Here is a 22,694-nt window from a genome sequence, read left to right as displayed (position 1 = left end):
TGGTCTTAATAATGGACACGCTTAAAGACTGCCAGATATTTACATAAAACAAAACATTGCCAAATGACTCAGAACATGCTGAATTATGTGTTTATAATACAAGGGTGCTGCTACAGGCGCCATTTTATGTATTTTCTTGTTGGTTCTCTTTGCATTGTTGGAAATGTAATCTCTTCCATTTGTTAGAACAAATAAATCATGTATAGAAAAATGTTGATGCATCAATGAATCCATAATGGTTTTATAATTGCATCGTAACCTTCTGAATCAGAATAAAACCGTGAGGCGACTCGAGATTCTCCCTTTTTGCGGCTCCAGGCCTTCAGCCATATCGAAGGGTTTTGAAAGATCTCAGTCATAAAGGGGCCTAATACCTCATGTTAGGACTGGTCATCTTATATATTATGTTTTCCACTTGCGGTTTCATTCATCTTTGCTTTCATTAGCAGGCGTCTTTTATTCTATTTAGATAGTTTATGACATTCCAAAGACTTTCATTGAATCACTTCAGTAAACTGACATATAAATTCATTTGTTAAACTTATAACACAAACGTGGAACAAAAAAAGCAAACCTTAATAGCCTTGAGATGCTTCACTTCATGCTCTGCATTGTTGTGGCAGTTCGAGCAGTCACAGTTGCTGCACATCACTCCGTTGGCGAAACACTCGCAGTAGCTGGAAGAGATCAACAACAATAAATACACGTAAACTACATCAGAGTGTGAGTGTGAGTGTGTGTGTGTGTGTGTGTGTGTGTGTGTGTGTGTGTGTGTGTGTGTCAGAGACCGTTAAGGGCATTCCACTTTGCCTTATTGCAACTGTGTCAACTCCATTTGACACAGTGTTGACAAAGACTAATAATGTGAAGGAGCTAACCAGATTTGCCTTAGTAAGATCTGGCTATATACTCTCCACAAATCCTTGCACCTGTTTTCCTGAGTTTTAAATATCAGATAATTATTTTTTGCTGAACCAGCTTAAAATGCATGCTGCATCAAACAAATTGATGATCTTCTTTTACAGTGGTAATTACTAATTAAGTGCAAACATCACAGACAATTAGCATGACATCTGAGAAGACAATGCATCCCACTATAAAGAAAACCAGAATACGCCATAAGTCGCCTACTCACAGTTTGAGGCACTGGGATCTGGTGCAGTGGCAAGGTTTCCTGGACTTGAAATCACACAAAGTTTGAGTGGTTCTGCAGGGACAAAGGAAGAGCATATCAAATAATTAAAGTCAACGTCATTATTACGTCACAGTGATAGCTTGATTCATTGTGTCGCGCGTCTATCACGGCACTCAATAAGTCGTGGAGATGTTTGAGTATAAAAAGAAAAAAAGTTGAGTTGAGTGCAGAAAAGAGTGGCGGGAGAGGAAAGGCCATCGGGGAAACCCGTAACGTTGTTCTGAAACACATGGCGGAGGCAGAGAAATCAGTACGACCTAAGCCTTCCGAGGTGTGGGAGCATTTCACACTAATAAATCGAAAAAGTGTGTTAATTGCAAGATATGCAAAAGCGACATGGCACGGGAGCACCACGATGATGATTCAGCACCTCAAACTTAAACATGTTGGAGTCCTTGATGAGGAGGAGGGTAAGTCACTGCAGTAGCTCTTCTGGTGTTGGCGTTTACTCGTTATCCAGCATGACAAGTTAGCGCTAGCTCGTTAATAACAGTAGTAAAGCAGGGGTGGTATAGTTTGCAAGACTAAACGTTTTTATTCACTCGCCTTTTTTGGCCCATTCATTTTTCAATCTGTTGTCATGTATATATCCTGTGCTTTGTCCCATATTGGTTATTGTTGACAAACATATTTGTGTGTGTTGTACTTTTTAAATTTCATTTTATAGCACTTGGTCATCTTAAGCTGTGTTTAAATGTGGTGTACAAATGAAATTAACTTGCACTTACGACAATGATGGTGTGTGTCTGAGTGTGAGAGTTTGTGAATGTGAGAGTTTGTGAGTGTGTGCGTCTGTGAGTGTGAGAGTTTTTGAGTGTGAGAGTTTGTGAGTGTGTGCGTCTGTGAGTGTGAGAGTTTTTGAGTGTGAGAGTGAGTCTGTGAGTGTTTTGAGTGTGAGAGTTTGTGAGTGTGAGAGTTTTTGTGAGTGTGTGCTTCTGTGAGTATGAGAGTTTGTGAGTGTGCGTCTGTGAGAGTTTGTGAGTGTGAGAGTTTGTGAGTGTGAGAGTTTGTGAGTGTGAGTCTGTGAATGTGAGAGTTTATTAGTCTGTGAGTGTGAGAGTTTGTGAGTGTGTGCGTCTGTGAGAGTTTGTGAGTGTGAGTCTGTGAATGTGAGAGTGTGAGAGTTTGTGAGTTTTTTGCGTCTGTGAGTGAGAGTTTTTGTGAGTGTGAGAGTTTTTGTGAGTGTGTGCGTCTGTGAGTGTGAGAGTTTGTGAGTGTGAAAGTTTGTGAGTGTGAAAGTTTGTGAGTGTGAGAGTTTGTGAGTGTGAGAGTTTGTGAGTGTGTGCTTCTGTGAGTGTGAGAGTTTGTGAGTGTGTGCGTCTGTGAGAGTTTGTGAGTGTGAGAGTTTGTGAGTGTGTGCGTCTGTGAGAGTTAGAGTTTTTGTGAGTGTGTGCTTCTGTGATTGTGAGAGTTTGTGAGTGTGAGAGTTTGTGAGTGTGTGCGTCTGTGAGTGAGAGTTTTTGTGAGTGTGAGAGTTTGTGAGTGTGTGCTTCTGTGAGTGTGAGAGTTTGTGAGTGTGAAAGTTTGTGAGTGTGAGAGTTTGTGAGTGAGAGTTTTTGTGAGTGTGTGCTTCTGTGAGTGTGAGAGTTTGTGAGTGTGGAAGTTTGTGAGTGTGAGAGTTTGTGAGTGTGAGAGTTTGAGAGTGTGAAAGTTTGTGAGTGAGAGTTTTTGTGAGTGTGAGAGTTTGTGAGTGTGAGAGTTTGTGAGTGTGAGTCTGTGAATGTTTATTAGTCTGTGAGTGTGAGAGTTTGTGAGTGTGTGCGTCTGTGAGAGTTTGTGAGTGTGAGTCTGTGAATGTGAGAGTGTGAGAGTTTGTGAGTTTTTTGCGTCTGTGAGTGAGAGTTTTTGTGAGTGTGAGAGTTTTTGTGAGTGTGTGCGTCTGTGAGTGTGAGAGTTTGTGAGTGTGAAAGTTTGTGAGTGTGAAAGTTTGTGAGTGTGAGAGTTTGTGAGTGTGTGCTTCTGTGAGTGTGAGAGTTTGTGAGTGTGTGCGTCTGTGAGAGTTTGTGAGTGTGAGAGTTTGTGAGTGTGTGCGTCTGTGAGAGTTAGAGTTTTTGTGAGTGTGTGCTTCTGTGATTGTGAGAGTTTGTGAGTGTGAGAGTTTGTGAGTGTGTGCGTCTGTGAGTGAGAGTTTTTGTGAGTGTGAGAGTTTGTGAGTGTGAGAGTTTGTGAGTGTGTGCTTCTGTGAGTGTGAGAGTTTGTGAGTGTGAAAGTTTGTGAGTGTGAGAGTTTGTGAGTGAGAGTTTTTGTGAGTGTGTGCTTCTGTGAGTGTGAGAGTTTGTGAGTGTGGAAGTTTGTGAGTGTGAGAGTTTGTGAGTGTGAGAGTTTGTGAGTGAGAGTTTTTGTGAGTGTGAGAGTTTGTGAGTGTGAGAGTTTGTGAGTGTGAGAGTTTGTGAGTGTGCGTCTGTGAGTTTGTGAGTGTGAGAGTTTGTGAGTGTGCGTCTGTGAGTTTGTGAGTGTGAGAGTTTGTGAGTGTGAAAGTTTGTGAGTGAGAGTTTTTGTGAGTGTGTGCTTCTGTGAGTGTGAGAGTTTGTGAGTGTGGAAGTTTGTGAGTGTGAAAGTTTGAGAGAGTTTGTGAGTGAGAGAGTTTGTGAGTGTGCGTCTGTGAGTTTGTGAGTGTGAGAGTTTGTGAGTGTGCGTCTGTGAGTTTGTGAGTGTGAGAGTTTGTGAGTGTGCGTCTGTGAGTTTGTGAGTGTGAAAGTTTGTGAGTGAGAGTTTTTGTGAGTGTGTGCTTCTGTGAGTGTGAGAGTTTGTGAGTGTGGAAGTTTGTGAGTGTGAAAGTTTGAGAGTGTGAAAGTTTGTGAGTGAGAGTTTTTGTGAGTGTGTGCTTCTGTGAGTGTGAGAGTTTGTGAGTGTGAAAGTTTGAGAGTGTGAAAGTTTGTGAGTGTGAGAGTTTGTGAGTGTGAGAGTTTGTGAGTGTGAGAGTTTGTGAGTGTGAGAGTTTGTGAGTGTGAGAGTTTGAGAGTGTGCGTCTGTGAGTTTGTGAGTGTGAGAGTTTGTGAGTGTGAGAGTTTGTGAGTGTGAGAGTTTGTGAGTGTTTGTGAGTGTGAGAGTTTGTGAGTGTGCGTCTGTGAGTTTGTGAGTGTGAGAGTTCGTGAGTGTGTGCGTCTGTGAGAGTTTGTGAGTGTTAGAGTTTTTGTGAGTGTGAGAGTTTGTGAGTGTGAGAGTTTGTGAGTGTGAGAGTTTGTGAGTGTGAGAGTTTGTGAGTGTGAGAGTTTGAGAGTGTGCGTCTGTGAGTTTGTGAGTGTGAGAGTTTGTGAGTGTGAGAGTTTGTGAGTGTGAGAGTTTGTGAGTGTTTGTGAGTGTGAGAGTTTGTGAGTGTGCGTCTGTGAGTTTGTGAGTGTGAGAGTTCGTGAGTGTGTGCGTCTGTGAGAGTTTGTGAGTGTTAGAGTTTTTGTGAGTGTGTGCTTCTGTGAGTGTGAGAGTTTGTGAGTGTGTGCGTCTGTGAGTGTGTGCGTCTGTGAGAGTTTGTGAGTGTGAAAGTTTGTGAGTGTGAGAGTTTGTGAGTGTGTGCTTCTGTGAGTGTGAGAGTTTGTGAGTGTGAGAGTTCGTGAGTGTGTGCGTCTGTGAGAGTTTGTGAGTGTTAGAGTTTTTGTGAGTGTGTGCTTCTGTGAGTGTGAGAGTTTGTGAGTGTGTGCGTCTGTGAGTGTGTGCGTCTGTGAGAGTTTGTGAATGTGAGAGTTTGTGCGTCTGTGAGAGTTTGTGAGTGTGAGAGTTTGAGTGTGTGCGTCTGTGAGAGTTTGTGAATGTGAGAGTTTGTGAATGTGAGTCTGTGAGTTTGTGAGTGTGTGCGTCTGTGAGAGTTTGTGAGTGTGTGCGTCTGAGAGAGTTTGTGAGTGTGAGAGTTTGAGAGTGTGAGAGTTTGAGAGTGTGAGAGTTTGTGAGTGTGCGTCTGTGAGAGTTTGTGAGTGTGTGCGTCTGTGAGTGTGAGAGTTTGTGAGTGTGTGTGTCTGTGAGTGTGAGAGTTTGTCTGTGAGAGTTTGTGAGTGTGAGAGTTTGTGAGTGTGAGAGTTTGTGAGTGTGAGAGTTTGAGAGTGTGAGAGTTTGTGAGTGTGAGAGTTTGTGAGTGAGACAGTTTGTGAGTGTGAGAGTTTGAGAGTGTGAGAGTTTGAGAGTGTGAGAGTTTGTGAGTGTGAGAGTTTGAGAGTGTGAGAGTTTGTGAGTGTGAGAGTTTGTGAGTGAGACAGTTTGTGAGTGTGAGAGTTTGAGAGTGTGAGAGTTTGAGAGTGTGAGAGTTTGTGAGTGTGAGAGTTTGAGAGTGTGAGAGTTTGTGAGTGTGAGAGTTTGTGAGTGTGAGAGTTTGTGAGTGTGAGAGTTTGAGAGTGTAAGAGTTTGAGTGTGTGAGAGTTTGTGAGTGTGCGTCTGTGAGAGTTTGTGAGTGTGAGAGTTTGTGAGTGTGAGAGTTTGTGAGTGAGAGAGTTTGTGAGTGAGAGAGTTTGTGAGTGAGAGAGTTTGTGAGTGTGAGAGTTTGAGAGTGTGAGAGTTTGAGAGTGTGAGAGTTTGTGAGTGTGAGAGTTTGTGAGTGAGAGAGTTTGTGAGTGTGAGAGTTTGAGAGTGTGAGAGTTTGTGAGTGTGAGAGTTTGAGAGTGTGAGAGTTTGAGAGTGTGAGAGTTTGTGAGTGTGAGAGTTTGAGAGTGTGAGAGTTTGTGAGTGTGAGAGTTTGAGAGTGTGAGAGTTTGAGAGTTTGAGAGTGTGAGAGTTTGTGAGTGTGAGAGTTTGTGAGTGTGAGAGTTTGAGAGTGTGAGAGTTTGAGAGTGTGAGAGTTTGAGTGTGAGAGTTTGTGAGTGTGAGAGTTTGTGAGTGTGAGAGTTTGAGAGTGTGAGAGTTTGAGAGTGTGAGAGTTTGAGTGTGAGAGTTTGTGAGTGTGAGAGTTTGTGAGTGTGAGAGTTTGAGAGTGTGAGAGTTTGTGAGTGTGAGAGTTTGTGAGTGTGAGAGTTTGAGAGTGTGAGAGTTTGAGTGTGAGAGTTTGTGAGTGTGAGAGTTTGTGAGTGTGAGAGTTTGAGAGTGTGAGAGTTTGTGAGTGAGAGAGTTTGTGAGTGAGAGAGTTTGTGAGTGTGAGAGTTTGTGAGTGAGAGAGTTTGTGAGTGTGAGAGTTTGAGTGTGAGAGTTTGAGAGTGTGAGAGTTTGTGAGTGAGAGAGTTTGTGAGTGTGAGAGTTTGAGTGTGAGAGTTTGAGAGTGTGAGAGTTTGTGAGTGAGAGAGTTTGTGAGTGTGAGAGTTTGTGAGTGTGAGAGTTTGAGAGTGTGAGAGTTTGAGTGTGAGAGTTTGTGAGTGTGAGAGTTTGTGAGTGTGAGAGTTTGAGAGTGTGAGAGTTTGAGAGTGTGAGAGTTTGTGAGTGAGAGAGTTTGTGAGTGTGAGAGTTTGAGTGTGAGAGTTTGTGAGTGTGAGAGTTTGTGAGTGTGAGAGTTTGAGTGTGAGAGTTTGAGAGTGTGAGAGTTTGAGAGTTTGTGAGTGTGAGAGTTTGAGAGTTTGAGAGTGTGAGAGTTTGAGAGTGTGAGAGTTTGTGAGTGTGCGTCTGTGAGAGTTTGTGAGTGTGTGCGTCTGTGAGTGTGAGAGTTTGTGAGTGTGAGAGTTTGAGAGTGTGAGAGTTTGAGAGTGTGAGAGTTTGAGAGTGTGAGAGTTTGAGAGTGTGACAGTTTGTGAGTGTGAGAGTTTGAGAGTGTGACAGTTTGTGAGTGTGAGAGTTTGTGAGTGTGAGAGTGTGAGAGTTTGAGTGTGAGAGTTTGTGAGTGTGAGAGTTTGAGTGTGAGAGTTTGTGAGTTTGAGAGTGTGAGAGTTTGAGTGTGAGAGTTTGTGAGTGTGAGAGTTTGAGTGTGAGAGTTTGTGAGTGTGAGAGTTTGTGAGTGTGAGAGTTTGAGAGTTTGAGAGTGTGAGTTTGTGAGTGTGCGTCTGTGAGAGTTTGTGAGTGTGTGCGTCTGTGAGTTTGTGCGTCTGTGAGTGTGAGAGTTTGTGAGTGTGTGTGTCTGTGAGTGTGAGAGTTTGTCTGTGAGAGTTTGTCTGTGAGAGTTTGTGAGTGTGAGAGTTTTTGTGAGTGTGTGCTTCTGCAAGTGTGAGTTTGTATAAGTGAGAGTTTGTGAGTGTGAGAGTTTGTGAGTTTGTGAGTGTGTGCGTCTGTGACAGTTAAGTTTTCTGATTTGTATGTTTCTTTATAAATTATTTATTGTTCTCACAGCTCCGGTCCCTTTAAACAAAAATAGACATATTTCTGTGCACTTTTTTTTAAAAGCCTATATATTTGGCAGATGTAAAGCATACATGTGTAGGCTTTTTTTTCATTTTATTTTTTGTATTACTTTAACAGCTCAGGGATGTACAAGGAGCAACCTGTTTGTGCACTTTCTGAATATGTTTTTCAGTGTGAATTTGAACTGTCAGTTCTGTTTTTGAATAAAGGGTTGGAAATTAATGTTGTGGTTTTTTATCCGATTCATCGAAAAATGTATCGACAGATTAATCGATTATTAAAATAATCGTTAGTTGCAGCCCTACTTACAGACCTGAGAGCAAGAGATGTTAAGAGAAACTTCTTCAATCAGTATTAAAGAAAACAAGCTAACCAAACTCACTAACCTCCACCCACAAATATATGTCATCATGCTTACTAACAAAAGCTTCTGACATGAGGATACTACATACTATTGAACATATTCTCTCTTTAAACAACCAATACTGAAAAGATACCTCAAACATCAGGAAACGTAATGGAATAATAGATGAGAGAAGATGGAACCTAATTATAATGTATCAATGAAAGATTTACAATAATCCGTCGTCTCCTATACTTGTGTTTATGCGATTTCTTTCAAAGTTGACTTTATATTTGCGACATGCTCACAGTTCTTACCGTGCTGGAGGGGCTCGAGGCTGCATGTCTCCGGACTCATACAGGGGACATGCTGTCTGGTGGAACTGGGGAAGCTATGTACGAACGAATGATTGAATACATGAATAACAATCTAGCAGATAATTAATCTGTCACTCTGTGACAGTAAATATAGAGCTGGGGGTCAAAGAACTGAAGACTACAAATGTCCCGCAGACTTCTGGGTATAAAAATAGAACAAATGTGTATTCCTACCTGGCTGGGAGTCCCTAACACACTACCATCTGGTAAAGACAAAGGAAAAGAGGACGTTTGCAGGTCAGGTTTGGGTAGTTGATTAACACATCTTTTTAGCGGGTTGGTCAGAGCAGATTAGTTCACATAGATTTGATTAGAAAACGTTATTAATCCCCAGTGGGGAAATGCATTTGCCACCAAAAACTAATACAGACAACAAAAGACAACATACAAGAATAAATAACACCAGAAAATGCCTTGAGACATGATTGACATCAGAAAGTGCTAAATCTAAAAACCACATCTGAAGGTGTTCCATTGAAAAAACATCACTACTTGATAAGCTTAGAGTGTGAGCACACAATAACTAGCATAGTTCAATATATTTGGCCTAATAAAAAGCTGAATGGTTTTGTTTTCCGAAAACAAATGAAAATTGTTTGTCGGATTTGACTCTGTTGCTTTATAATTTAAATAGGTGACAAACAATTGAATATGCTGCAAATAGATTTTTATGTTTATTCATAATTAATTTCGGCCACCGGGTTGCGCTGTGGATGAAATTAGTTCATCCCAGGCGTGCACTTCATGAAGGTTGCTTTGTTACCTGCTCGTTGATGCATCTCCCTGGCATGCAACTAAATGGACATCAATACATCACCTCCCTAAACGTGTCCTCACCGTGAGCGGATGTCAGCATGAGGAACGCCTCGCCATCCGCATTACACACCACCTACACAGAAATGAACTGATAATGAAAAAACATATTTTGGTAACCATACAGCTTGCTGTGCTTTATACTTTACATATAGTACTAGTACACACACTTTTAATTTACTTTCAAGTCTACTTCCAGTGATCAGCACCTCATCACAACCCTTGATGAGTTACTTTTTCTAGTACTTTCTAGATGTTACTGCTAAATATCTGTTCACAATAAAAGCACAAGTCATATGAGTGCATTGCAGATTACCAGAGGGAACCTATTACACACAGAGTATTATGCTGAGAGTCAACGAAGCTACTGAGGAATTCAACTTGTATTAGATGCAGTGTGACTTGTGGAGGAGAGCTGTACATTTGTAAAGATCCGGGTTCCCACTCTTTTCTAGAGATCAGGGGTTGCGTTTTACGCTAACATGTTCCGCCTTGTGGAGGTCTGATTTAAAAGACGTGCATGTGTCTAACTCATCTATGAAGGTATCTCATGTTATGGTCCATTTTACCCTAACAATGCAGCATTGTGTTTGAAGAAACAATGCCAGCAAAGTCAAAAGTCAGAATCACAAACTGTAACCTTTGCTGGCTTAGTTAGAAAAAAAAAACATCAACTTAAGCAACTGGACCAAACGTGCTAAACAATTTAGAATAATTCAAGAGGATCGTGTTTGTTTAACATGGGAAAGACGCAAAATCTGGTATACCGCCCACACGTTTTTTATTAATAAAGAACAAAGTATTCCAAGTTCTATGTTATCTATTATGCAGCAGCGTTCAGGGATGTTTAAGGTTTTTGCCGTGGTATTTTTTCCACGATATACATCTCGTGTATATATATATACACAAGATATTTAGACGGGAATCTTTTGGTGTCCTGACAACACTAGTTTTTAATACATTGAGGCATTCATACATACCCAGGCTGGGTCTACTTCTCTTTAAGTCTATTCAGTCTAATTTGGAAACGCATTTCCCTCAAGATCACATTCTAGGAGAAAGGCATACATTATATTTCCCTGTAGGTAGAACTCACAGGCTGCGTGTTGTGGGATGTAAATTCAGTCAATCCCTCTTGAAACTGCTGGTGGTCCACTAGCTGCGGTCCACAGATGCTGGCAAAAGGGTCATGCAAGTCTCCCTAAAACAAACACATTAAAAACAAATAAGACATGAACAGATTCTGTTTAAATCCACAAAGACATTTGAACGATCCTGAATACTCACAGACATCATGCTGCAGAGAATGGGTTCATTGGGCAACCAAGGATCAGAAACGGAGCTGTGTTGGCTGCTGTCTGGTGCACCGGGCACACGGCTGGGGAGACCAAGACTGCCTTAAGTCACTCTACCCCTCTACATCTTCAGGAACCTCCATGTCATAACATCTGACATTAATGCTGCCCCATCAACACGGGTATAATTCTAGTTTCTAGAAGTTATCGAAATTAAAAGTGACTATGAAAGAATTCCATTAAAAAGTGGGCGTCTTTTATGATGATTTCAACTCTGTCATTTCAGTGCCTCTGTGTCATGCTTCATAACGCCAGCAGAGGGTACAAAAGTAAAGATAGACAATGTGCTGACTGGGACCTGCCATTTGATGAGATTTGTTTTGTTGAGCTCATGAGATTCAGTTAAGAAGGGACTGTAAAGTACATGTGGACTTACCCAGTGAGGAGGTGATACTGACTTGATTGGGGCTCCAGGGGGTAGCCTGAGTAAGTCAGCTGGCACTGAGTGGACTGACAGGGACAGTGGAACCTGCAATCAAGTCCTTAATCTTAGTCCACGTAAACAATAAAATAATATCCAGTTTATATTTGTTATCACACTGTCAAAGCATGTGAAACAATACATACAATACAATACCTCCTTGAGGTTTTTGTTCGTCACATATGGTGAAGTCAGGAGAGGAGTACAGCATTGCCTGAGCATCATTTTGGTTATGAATTTAACAACTGTTGAGTGAAGTATACCGGTTTAAGGAGAGAGGGTCCACCATTCCTGGCTGAATATTAATCTGGTGAGGATAAGGAAGTAACCCGGGCACACTGACGTCTGAAGGAGATCCCGCCCACACAGGACGAGTCCCTGCAGCAACAGCCAGTACATTACCGTCCTTCTCCGAGCCGCAGTCTGAAGAAGAATGGTCATCAGTGTGCATATGACCCCGGTTGTTTTGTGCTCTATCCGGCTCTGCCATGGAGCGATTCATCCCGTCGGCATGGAGGGCGCCTGTTTAACTGCACATAAGTGAAATATAAAGACGTTAGTCTAGTATTGACTTTCTTATTTCTGAATAATTAAACGTTAATTAAATAATAATTAAATGGTATCAAATAATACAAAATCCCATGGCATGCAACCCCTTTTCCTTATTGGTGAAACCTATAAATCTTACTGTAATTTTAGATTCCTCCCTCATTGTCAGACTACTCTCACTTAACGCTAGCTAACTAACGCTGCCTATAATTAATTAGACCTACAATACTTAGCGGGTTATTTATTTTCCAAATATTGTGATATTGTTTTTCACGTCGCCTTTGGGAGCGGCCGCTACATTAGCTAGTGTAGCTCTAGTTTAGTTCGCATTTCGCTATCTAGGTAGCGTTAGTTTAATTGGGTTAATTACGTTAGTTTAGCTAACGAAATTATTGACGTTAGCCACATTTTACAGCCTATGGTCTTGTATATGGGCGAATGACTGCATCAATTCCAACGTGTTAACCTGAACTGCGTGACGGCCGCACTTCACGCTATCCTGGCGACGTTTGCGCTGTCGCTAGCTAGCTAGCTAGCTGATACGACCTAGCATAGCTAACGTGAACGAGAACGTTACCCAGGTAACGTTACCGGTTCACTGACTGACGGTATATATTTTCCGGTTATGCCACGCTCGTTTCGGTGCGCATGTAAAATAACGGGACGTAGCAGTGAGAAATTCGGTCAGAAGTCTAAACACTAAAACATTTAACTAACGCTCCACTTACTTCTATGCCCGTCCCTTTATGGATGAATAAATTGAGCTCCGTCACTGTTGCTCTGAAGTGCGAACAAACTGGTGCATTCAAGTACTATCAAACGGTCCGATATTACAGAACTATGGAAGGCCTCTTCCGCAAGTAAAATAAAAATGATAAAGATTTATTATCAAATTATGAGATAAAATGTCAAAATTATGAGCTAGAAAGTTGAAATTATGAGATCGGAAGTCATAATTAATTAAGTGTGCCTGTCAAATAATTCTTAACGGGAACAAAATACACCATAATGTAAATAATTAAATTTTAGGGTCAGGATTTAGTTCAAGGTTAGGTTTTAGGTTACGGTTATGAAGAGTTAGGATTAGGCTGGTAGTGGTTATGGTAAGTCTACTGAATGTACCGGAGGAGGGAGGGCGTGTGTGTGTCGAAAGGGGAACACGGCAATGTGTCTTATTCACTGGACAAAAAACAGATACAAAAAAAACAACACAAAATGACATTTCACCCACACTGTTTTTATTTAACCAAGAAAGTCCCATTGAGATTAAAAATCTCTTTTTTGAGGGAGACCTGACCAAGACAGGCAGAAGCATAAAAAACACAGTTACAGACAGAAAACACAGAACAAGGCAGTTAACAGAAACTAAAAGCTAAGAGACAGTGACGTAACAGAGTTAATTTACATGTTTGGGAACCTGCGTCTATTTCTTCCATTCTAGATTTAAAAGCAGTCAGTGGAATCAGTTCTTTGAGCTTTAAAACATTCTGCAACATATTCCAAGATGAGGGGGCAGAGTACACAGAAGCCCTTTTTCCGATTTCTGTTCTGGCATTTGGGACAGTGAGCATAAAAAAGTCCTGCAAAGAGTATTGTACGACACTTCTCTACATGATGAAAACACACAGGTAGTTTGGGAGCAGACCAAGGATTGCCTTCAAAATAAAGGTGTACCAATGACAGAGCCTACAGTTGGCTTCATAATGCTAACAACCCTTATACTATAACAATAATATACCGTTTTGTGACTCACATCAACTAAATTCACACATTTGCTCATCGTTGTACGGTCTCTTCATGGAAGCTCATTTCAGGAAGTAAAATAATGAGATAAAAAGCTAAAATAATGAGCTGTAATTTCGATATTAATAAATAATAAATAGCTTGTATTTTATTTTTGAACAAACGGTTGTAAGTTCTACAAGCCACCCGGAAGCTTTGGCACTTTTTCCAACCCAAGTCCCAAAGCTCCTCTCAGCCAACCCTATTTAAAAACAGAAACATGTTTGGAGCGTTGTAATTAAATTATTTTATGGTTTATTTTTGGTTTAAATCACATGAGCTGATCGATATAAATAAGTTATGTTGTCATCAATTTTCTAGAAATTGGTACAATAGAGACATCTGACATCATCTCCTATTGGATCCAGAAGGTTTGTTTGTCTGATGCAGAGCAGGTCAGCGGTTCCATCCCCGGGCCGGTTCACAGGCTTTAGGGGTGAAAGACAGGTAAAATACAGAACCGTGTTGGGTCTAGGATGTATTACGTGCATGTGTACTTTCACAAAAACAACCAGACTGAAAGAAGAAAATGCATATAATATTCATATGGGATATAAAATACAGTACAAAGCAGGGTAGGACATTTACATCTTTTTTTCACCGACTAAAATCCATGGGCATTTAAAAAAAAATTGGGGGCACTTTTTGAAACTTGTGAAATAACATTTAACCTTTGTTCAAAAATAATAAATATACTTATTTAGGCTTACAATATATGAGCAATTGTCATCAAATGGCAACAATACGACTATTAGGCAGTAGTCTACAGATTCAAAATGTTTTTATTAGATTTTTTTTTTAAAGAAACAGAAAACAGAAATCAGACAATCATATTCAATTTTATTCTTATTTCTTTGTGGTAATTTATTGTTATTATTTTTTTTTAAATTTTTTTAAACAACTTTTTTAACATTTTTTTAAACAACTATTAACAATTATAACTTTGTTTTCTTTTTTTATAATTTTTTTGTTACCTTAATCACGTTGTACCTACTGGGAATCACCAGAGGTTCCCCGATTCTATTTTATACTGCGATATATTGAGTATTGCGATTTATTCCCTTTTTTTCCACAGAAAATTGTCCCCCAAAGGAAAACTTTGTCAACATATTGTATCTAAGAAGATCAAGTTTCATCTCACTTCAATCATTTTTATTGCAGCAAAATGTGATTGTCACGCAGACAAGCTGACCAACATGTCATCAATGTTGTCATTCGAGCTGGATGTGCCGGAGAGGGGGCGGGGCTTATCTCTGTCCAAGCAGTTTTCATTTACGCCTTCCACCACGGGTTTATAATATTATCCGTAGCAACACAGCTCAGTGGATTTCACGCGAGGAAGTGCGTCTGAATGGCGGCCGCTTTCAGCGCTGCTAGAAGACCCGGAGCCAGTTTGATGCTTTTTCTAAAGTCTTTGAGCAGCGGCGTGTCACGCATGTTGTCCTGTGTGTTGCGCAACAGCTGTGAGAACAGCGTGGGGGCATTTTTTGACCCTCTCCTAGTGATATCAGGGGCAAAATTATATTTCTTAGGGGCAGTTTTGCCCTCATGTGTTTCCGACGCTGGTACAAAGTGAAATGTAGGAATATAATAATTACTATTAATCAAAGTAGAGCAATATGAGAAAATATGTATATACACATAATAAAACAAGTCAGTCTTCATGACATGAGGACCACAATAACAAGCAGGTATAACAACACAATTGTAGTCAGTATTACAGCATCATCCACCTCAAGTCTAGTTGATGCGTCTCAATTTAAGTTTCTCTGCAAATCCTGTGCGAACGACGAGTAAAAAGTCACGCCGATGCCGTGCTTTTACTTTGAAGGATGTCACCGGAAGTCCGGTGTCTTTTCTGACCCAGACAGAGCTGCTCTTGTTACGTTCCCACTATGTGTGAGTTGCGGTTTACGCTTGCGCTGCAACAGGAAAACAGATGCTTACGGCAAGAAGAGGAGACGAGCGGGTTTAGAAAGCAGCGAGTTTCTTTAGAGGCAAAATATCAGACGTTTCTCTACCAAACAATGGAGGTTGTTTAGTCCAAATTCCATTAAGGAGACATGGTGAAAATACCTTTTCAAAAGAATGTGTTCTAATCCTCTTCACGGAAGATTTTAAACAGATGATTTAACTACAAGTCACAAAACACGAAGGGGAAACCTCCGGTCGAGTCCTTCTTACGGCTCTTCTTTTCTTTTCTTTTTTACAGTCACCTGAAGACAGTGAAGTAATAAACGCCCAGACATTAGCCGGTTTTGTCGTAGTTTGGGTTTTTCTTAACAGACGAAGAGTTTAAAACAGAGTGAAAGACACTTCTGCTGCTTCCCGCTCTGTGCTGCAGTAGCACATGCGGCCACGGTGGCGCTGTTTCGCACACAACAAATACATGATATATTATTCATAAAAATTAGGATTTTCATGAAAAATTGGTAACGCCTCACGAATTTGCGTGTCATCCTTGCGCAGGGGCCATGCTAATCTTCTCTGTATCGTTCCAATTTTAGTGTGTGTGATAGATGAACTAACACAACAGCTCCATGGTCCTGGGGGGTATTTCTAGGGGTCTTACACAGAACATGTCCCGTACAGGGTACGAGAGAAGAATGGCAGGGAGAGCAAACACTAGCCTTAGCTGGCTCCATCTAGACAACTAATAACAGTTTACAGAGGTCTGGGTGCTGTGCTGTGAGCCTGTAAGTATTGTGACCCACCAGAACCCGGTCTGACCCGATTAAGGTCCTGCTTGCCTTGCCGAGGAACTCACCAGGCTCTTGGGAGAATTATGCAAAGAGCCTTTCCGTCAGAAGGCAGGGATTGGTGCGCTGAGGAGAGCGAGAACAAACAATCTACTCACGGCTCCTCCCGCTGCATTCCTCCCAGAGGCACTCTGACCCCCACAGAAACCCCCGACTGGGCTCCAGGAGCTGCTGCCCACATCCACTAAGTGACATACAGAGAGAGACACACACACACACTCACAAGAGACACACACGCTGCAGTAAGTGGTCTCTTTCACCCGGATGTTCACGGCAGAGACAGTTGAGCTCAGCTTGAGTTACAGCGTGGGACTCCTGTTCAGCTGCTGCTTTCTGCTGTTAACTCCAGCCTGAGCAGAGGGAGAGACGCATTGGGGGATTCATGATGGGAAACAAGCCAGGAAACAGAAGCTGTGTATGTGTTTGTGACGAAATCCAACCCGGCGCAGGAGAGGAAACAACACAGCGTTTACTGCTGGAGCTTTATGTGCACTTTATCCGCAGCTAAAGTCTTCCAAACCGTAACAAGCTCTATAGCCCACATTATCAGGAGTAAAGAGACAAAAGAGAGTGCTATTAGATCTCATTCAAATTCATCTACAGTCACACTACCAGTGTTGATGTGAACCAAACCTCTTTCAGAGACTTTGAGTGTTTGTAAAACAACCAGGACTCCTTTGTGTATTCAAGTGAATAAACAGGTTTCTGCCTGCTTCCTACTTCCTGTTTCATTCAAAAACAATTATAATGCGGTTTCGCAAACTCACCACCAGGTGTCAGCCTTTGACCAGTCTATGGAGAAACGGGCGCTGTTGTCACTGTCTTCTGCCCGCAGAACATGTGGGAAAACATACAGAGTGTGAGTCACAACAACTGGATGTAAATTAAATAATTGTATTTATCCTTGAGGCGAACTGTTGTATTGTTTAACAATAATCCAGCCACAAAACGCGCCCTCATTAACATATGCGTGGAAATTGAAATATCATATTCAATTAATACAATCTCTAACTTTACTTTTGTTTTGCTTTTTCACAAAAAGGTTATCTCCCCACAAACATGAATTAGGATTTATTTATATCGGGAGTTTAGACTGGGACATTCGGCACACAACCAAACCCATCAATGAGTTTTTATTCTAATTATATTCTAATTTCTATAATCGTTTTACTCTTAAACACGCAGCGGAAGGACTGCGCGCGACACTGAGTGTCAACACAACACAAGTTGTTGTTATACTGGAATAAAGTGTCTATTTGGTTATTAACTACCCTACCGCCGACACTGGAGCCTCGTTTTGCTCCAGCAAGGCGTGAAACATAGGAGTACACATCGACCATGACTTTACCGAAGCGTGTTGATGGCTGGAAGTTGCCAATCGATCCCTTCTGAAGAGCAACCAGCCAATCACATCCGCTCATTAAGAAACTACCATACTTCATTAAAATTAATACTAAATTCAGGGATACATAATCTTAATAATTACACCTGGCTTCATGGCAATTTAGCTCCAAGCTCCCGAAGACGAGCTGCAAATGTCTTTTATTCCAGTGTCTCCAACTCAAGGACAATCAACGTCTCACGCCAGCTGATGGGCGACAACGTGGTGGCGCATTGTATTCTGGGTAGTGGGCGCTATGTTTCATCAGGCTTGTTTACGTGCCAAATTTTTGCATTTTCAACCACGAGCAAGACTGTGACAGCAAACACGAAACAGCACAGACTAAACATGAATAAATAATGTAACTGTTGCGTGTATATTGCCACGATAATGATCATACAACTATAAGAAGTTATGGTGTGACGTCTAAACTGAGCCGAAGGGCGACAGAGCTAGCTAGCTAGCCGTCTCCACGGAGCTCCCGATGTGGCCGTGATTAGCCCGCATGCTAACGGCGTTCAGGACTAATGCTAAGCAAACAGGTGCTGTCACGGCTTTTTAACGGCCCTTATAAAACTGCTTCTTGTAGGTTGTCACGTTACTGTGACGGCGTTCATTGAGAGTTAATACATGAAGTCTAGAAACTGAGGGCTGAAGCTGACGAGCTGCCCTCAAGATGCGCAAGTAATGATAACATACGTGTTTTGAAAGCTGTCGTCTTCCTCCGACATCTTCGGCTGCTTTTCTGCCTTACAGGCTCTTCCATCGCCAGTGCTGTCCTCCCTCCACCTGCTGCCGCTCCCACCTTGGATGTTGACTTGTGACCGCTACCCACTGGACTCAGGAGACAAGGACGTGTAAAGGAATGGTGTGAAAATGCCATAATAATAATCCAATAATTATTGTGATAAATGGTGACATATGCTTACATTTTTTAATAAAAAGTCATAATACAGTGATTACAACGAATATCACAACATAGTATGCCAACAAAATATCAGTATTGTATGTCATAAAAAGCCATGCACATTTAAAGTATAGTATGCCAACAAAATATCAGTATTGTATGTCATAAAAAGCCATGCAAATTTAAAGTATAGTATGCCACACAAAATATCATCGTAGAAGAATAGACATTTGTTATATTTCAGATATTTCTTTGACAGGAGATGGATTACATTTCACATCTGGAAAGACATGTAAACATTTCACAAAGATAATACTCTCGTGTGCTATTGGCATGGTAGTTACATTTTTTACAAGGCCCATAAATTAAAAAAAGACTGTGTAGATGTCGCATTCACAAAAACATGGAGTACATACAGGCATACACGTCCTTGTCTCCTGATAACAGATTAACCGGGCAAATGACTATAAATAAATTACATTTTTTTTCTTTTCTCATAACTTTGTTTTCTTACCAACTGAGAAAAATACAACTAATATCACCTCATACATCTCAAAGTGCTTTAACTCTTGATGGAGACTGCCGACTGTGTTGAACATCTATCTGAAGTGCTGAGGTCTGCAGGAGGGAGCACCCTTCTTGATAACGACCAAACAGTCCGCTCCAGCAGCCTCCTCGTCGGCCTGAAGAGACGGAGGAGAATTCACCCTTTTGAGAAGCTTCCTCGAGCTCCTGCGTCCAGTGGGTAGCGGTCACAAGTCAACATCCAAGGTGGGAACGGCAGCAGGTGGAGGGAGGACAGCACTGGCGATGGAAGAGCCGAGGCAGAAAGGCAGATGAAGATGTCGGATGAAGACAAGAGGTCAGAGGAGGCACTGTGCGGCGTCATGGCCAAGGTAGGAAGCTACAGTAGATACAGGCTTCGACTGGGAAACAAACGCTATATTTTATACGTTATTTTTAACATGATATAAAAAAGATAGTCAAAACACGTACGTTATCATTACTTTGCTAGTTTCCGAACTGCCTCGTGTGAGTCACATGCGCTGAGAGCATCTTGAGGGCAGCTCGCCAACTTCAGCTCTGTTTCCAGACTTAATGTATTAACTCATAATGAACGCCGTCACAGTAACGTGACAACCTACAGAAAGCAGTTTTATAAGGGCCGTTAAAAAGTCGTGACAGCATCTGTTTGCTTAGCATTAGACCTGAACGCCGTTAGCATGCTGGCTAATCACCACCTCACGTGCTGACAGGACGCATCGGGAGCTCCGTGGAGACGGTTAGCTAGCTAGCTGCGGCTCAGTTTAGACGTCACACCATAACTTCTTATAGTTGTATGGTCATTATCGTGGCAATATACACGCAACAGTTACATTATTTATTCATGTTTTGTCTGTGCTGTTTCGTGTTTGCTGTCACAGTCTTGCTCGTGGTTGAAAATGCAAAAATTTGGCACGTAAACAAGCCTGATGAAACATGGCGCCCACTACCCAGAATACAATGCGCCACCACGTTGTCGCCCATCAGCTGGCGTGAGACGTTGATTGTCCTTGAGTTGGAGACACTGGAATAAAACACATTTGCAGCTCGTCTTCGGGAGTTTGGAGCTAAATTGCCATGAAGCCAGGTGTAATTATTAAGATTATGTATCCCTGAATTTAGTATTCATCTTAATAAAGTTTGGTAGTTTCTTAATGAGCGGATGTGATTGGCTGGTTGCTCTTCAGAAGGGATCGATTGGCAACTTCCAGCCATCAACACGCTTCGGTAAAGTCATGGTCACACTCTGTATGTTTTCCCACATGTTCTGCGGGCAGAAGACAGTGACAACAGCGCCCGTTTCTCCATAGACTGGTCAAAGGCTGACACCTGGTGGTGAGTTTGCGAAACCGCATTATAATTGTTTTTGAATGAAACAGGAAGTAGGAAGCAGGCAGAAACCAGTTTATTCACTTGAATACACAAAGGAGTCCTGGTTGTTTTACAAACACTCAAAGTCTCTGAAAGAGGTTTGGTTCACATCAACACTGGTCGTGTGACTGTAAATGAATTTGAATGAGATCTAATAGCACTCTCTTTTGTCTCTTTACTCCTGATAATGTGGGCTATAGAGCTTGTTACGGTTTGGAAGACTTTAGCTGCGGATAAAGTACACATAAAGCTGCAGCAGTAAACGCTGTGTTGTTTCCTCTCCTGCGCCGGGTTGGATTTCGTCACAAACACATACACAGCTTCTGTTTCCTGGCTTGTTTCCCATCATGAATCCCCCAATGCGTCTCTCTCCCTCTGCTCAGGCTGGAGTTAACAGCAGAAAGCAGCAGCTGAACAGGAGTCCCACGCTGTAACTCAAGCTGAGCTCAACTGTCTCTGCCGTGAACATCCGGGTGAAAGAGACCACTTACTGCAGTGTGTGTGTCTCTTGTGAGTGTGTGTGTGTGTGTGTGTGTGTGTGTGTCTCTCTCTGTATGTCACTTAGTGGATGGGGGCAGCAGCTCCTGGAGCCCAGTCGGGGGTTTCTGTGGGGGTCAGAGTGCCTCTGGGAGGAATGCAGCGGGAGGAGCCGTGAGTAGATTGTTTGTTCTCGCTCTCCTCAGCGCACCAATCCCTGCCTTCTGACGGAAAGGCTCTTTGCATAATTCTCCCAAGAGCCTGGTGAGTTCCTCGGCAAGGCAAGCAGGACCTTAATCGGGTCAGACCGGGTTCTGGTGGGTCACAATACTTACAGGCTCACAGCACAGCACCCAGACCTCTGTAAACTGTTATTAGTTGTCTAGATGGAGCTAGCTAAGGCTAGTGTTTGCTCTCCCTGCCATTCTTCTCTCGTACCCTGTACGGGACATGTTCTGTGTAAGACCCCTAGAAATACCCCCCAGGACCATGGAGCTGTTGTGTTAGTTCATCTATCACACACACTAAAATTGGAACGATACAGAGAAGATTAGCATGGCCCCTGCGCAAGGATGACACGCAAATTCGTGAGGCGTTACCAATTTTTCATGAAAATCCTAATTTTTATGAATAATATATCATGTATTTGTTGTGTGCGAAACAGCGCCACCGTGGCCGCATGTGCTACTGCAGCACAGAGCGGGAAGCAGCAGAAGTGTCTTTCACTCTGTTTTAAACTCTTCGTCTGTTAAGAAAAACCCAAACTACGACAAAACCGGCTAATGTCTGGGCGTTTATTACTTCACTGTCTTCAGGTGACTGTAAAAAAGAAAAGAAAAGAAGAGCCGTAAGAAGGACTCGACCGGAGGTTTCCCCTTCGTGTTTTGTGACTTGTAGTTAAATCATCTGTTTAAAATCTTCCGTGAAAAGGATTAGAACACATTCTTTTGAAAAGGTATTTTCACCATGTCTCCTTAATGGAATTTGGACTAAACAACCTCCATTGTTTGGTAGAGAAACGTCTGATATTTTGCCTCTAAAGAAACTCGCTGCTTTCTAAACCCGCTCGTCTCCTCTTCTTGCCGTAAGCATCTGTTTTCCTGTTGCAGCGCAAGCGTAAACCGCAACTCACACATAGTGGGAACGTAACAAGAGCAGCTCTGTCTGGGTCAGAAAAGACACCAGACTTCCGGTGACATCCTTCAAAGTAAAAGCACGGCACCGGCGTGATTTTTTTACTCGTCGTTCGCACAGGATTTGCAGAGAAACGTAAATTGAGACTCATCAACTAGACTTGAGGTGGATGACGCTGTAATACTGACTACAATTGTGTTGTTATACCTGCTACTTATTGTGGTCCTCATGTCATGAAGACTGACTTATATTATTTTATATGTATATATACATTTGTCATATTGCTCTACTTTTATTATTTATTATTAGTATTTTCCTACATTTCACTTTGTACTGTATTGTATATCCCATATTATATGCTGTTTTGTGTGTGTGTGTGTGTGTGTGTGTGTGTGTGTGTGTGTGTGTGTGTGTGTGTGTGTGTGTGTGTGTGTAAAAATAAAATTTGTATAGCTTTCTTTCAAAATAAAAGTTTATACAAACTGTTCTTTGTTTGGAGCCTTTATTATTTCTGATTATTAATAATTAATTCAAACCTCCAACACGTAAACATGTCATTTAACCGAAACACTAGTCAATAAAACACAACGTGATGACTCGTGCTGCTGCATGACGACACACTTTAAAGGTTTAATGGATTCATCAGCTCATGAGAACCAAAGTTCCACCGATAAGTTTCTGCATTTTCTTCTTTCAGTCTGGTTGTTTTTGTGAAAGTGCACACGTACATAATACATCCTGCATATTGAATGTTCTATGATCATAATACATATGTGCTTTCACTGTTCTAGATTAATCACTACTGCATCTACTGAGACCCAACACTTCTGTATTTTACCTGACTTTCACCCCTAAAGCCTGTCTACATCTGTGAACCGGCCCAGGGATCGAACCGCTGACCTTCTCCGCATCAGACAAACAAACCTTCTGGCATCCAATAGGAGAGCTGGAATGTTACAATTTCAGATGGACAGCCAGCCAATCAGATGTCTCTCTTGTCCCATTTTTTTTTTTTAATCTAATGAATTCATTAACAATGACAACATAACTTATTTATATCGATCAGCTCATGTGATTTAAACCATAACATAATTAAATGTAATATGG

The sequence above is a fragment of the Taurulus bubalis genome (assembly GCF_910589615.1).
Source record: "Taurulus bubalis genome assembly, chromosome: 9".
In the NCBI taxonomy this organism is placed as follows: domain Eukaryota; kingdom Metazoa; phylum Chordata; class Actinopteri; order Perciformes; family Cottidae; genus Taurulus; species Taurulus bubalis.
Note: the sequence above shows the minus strand (reverse complement) of the source record.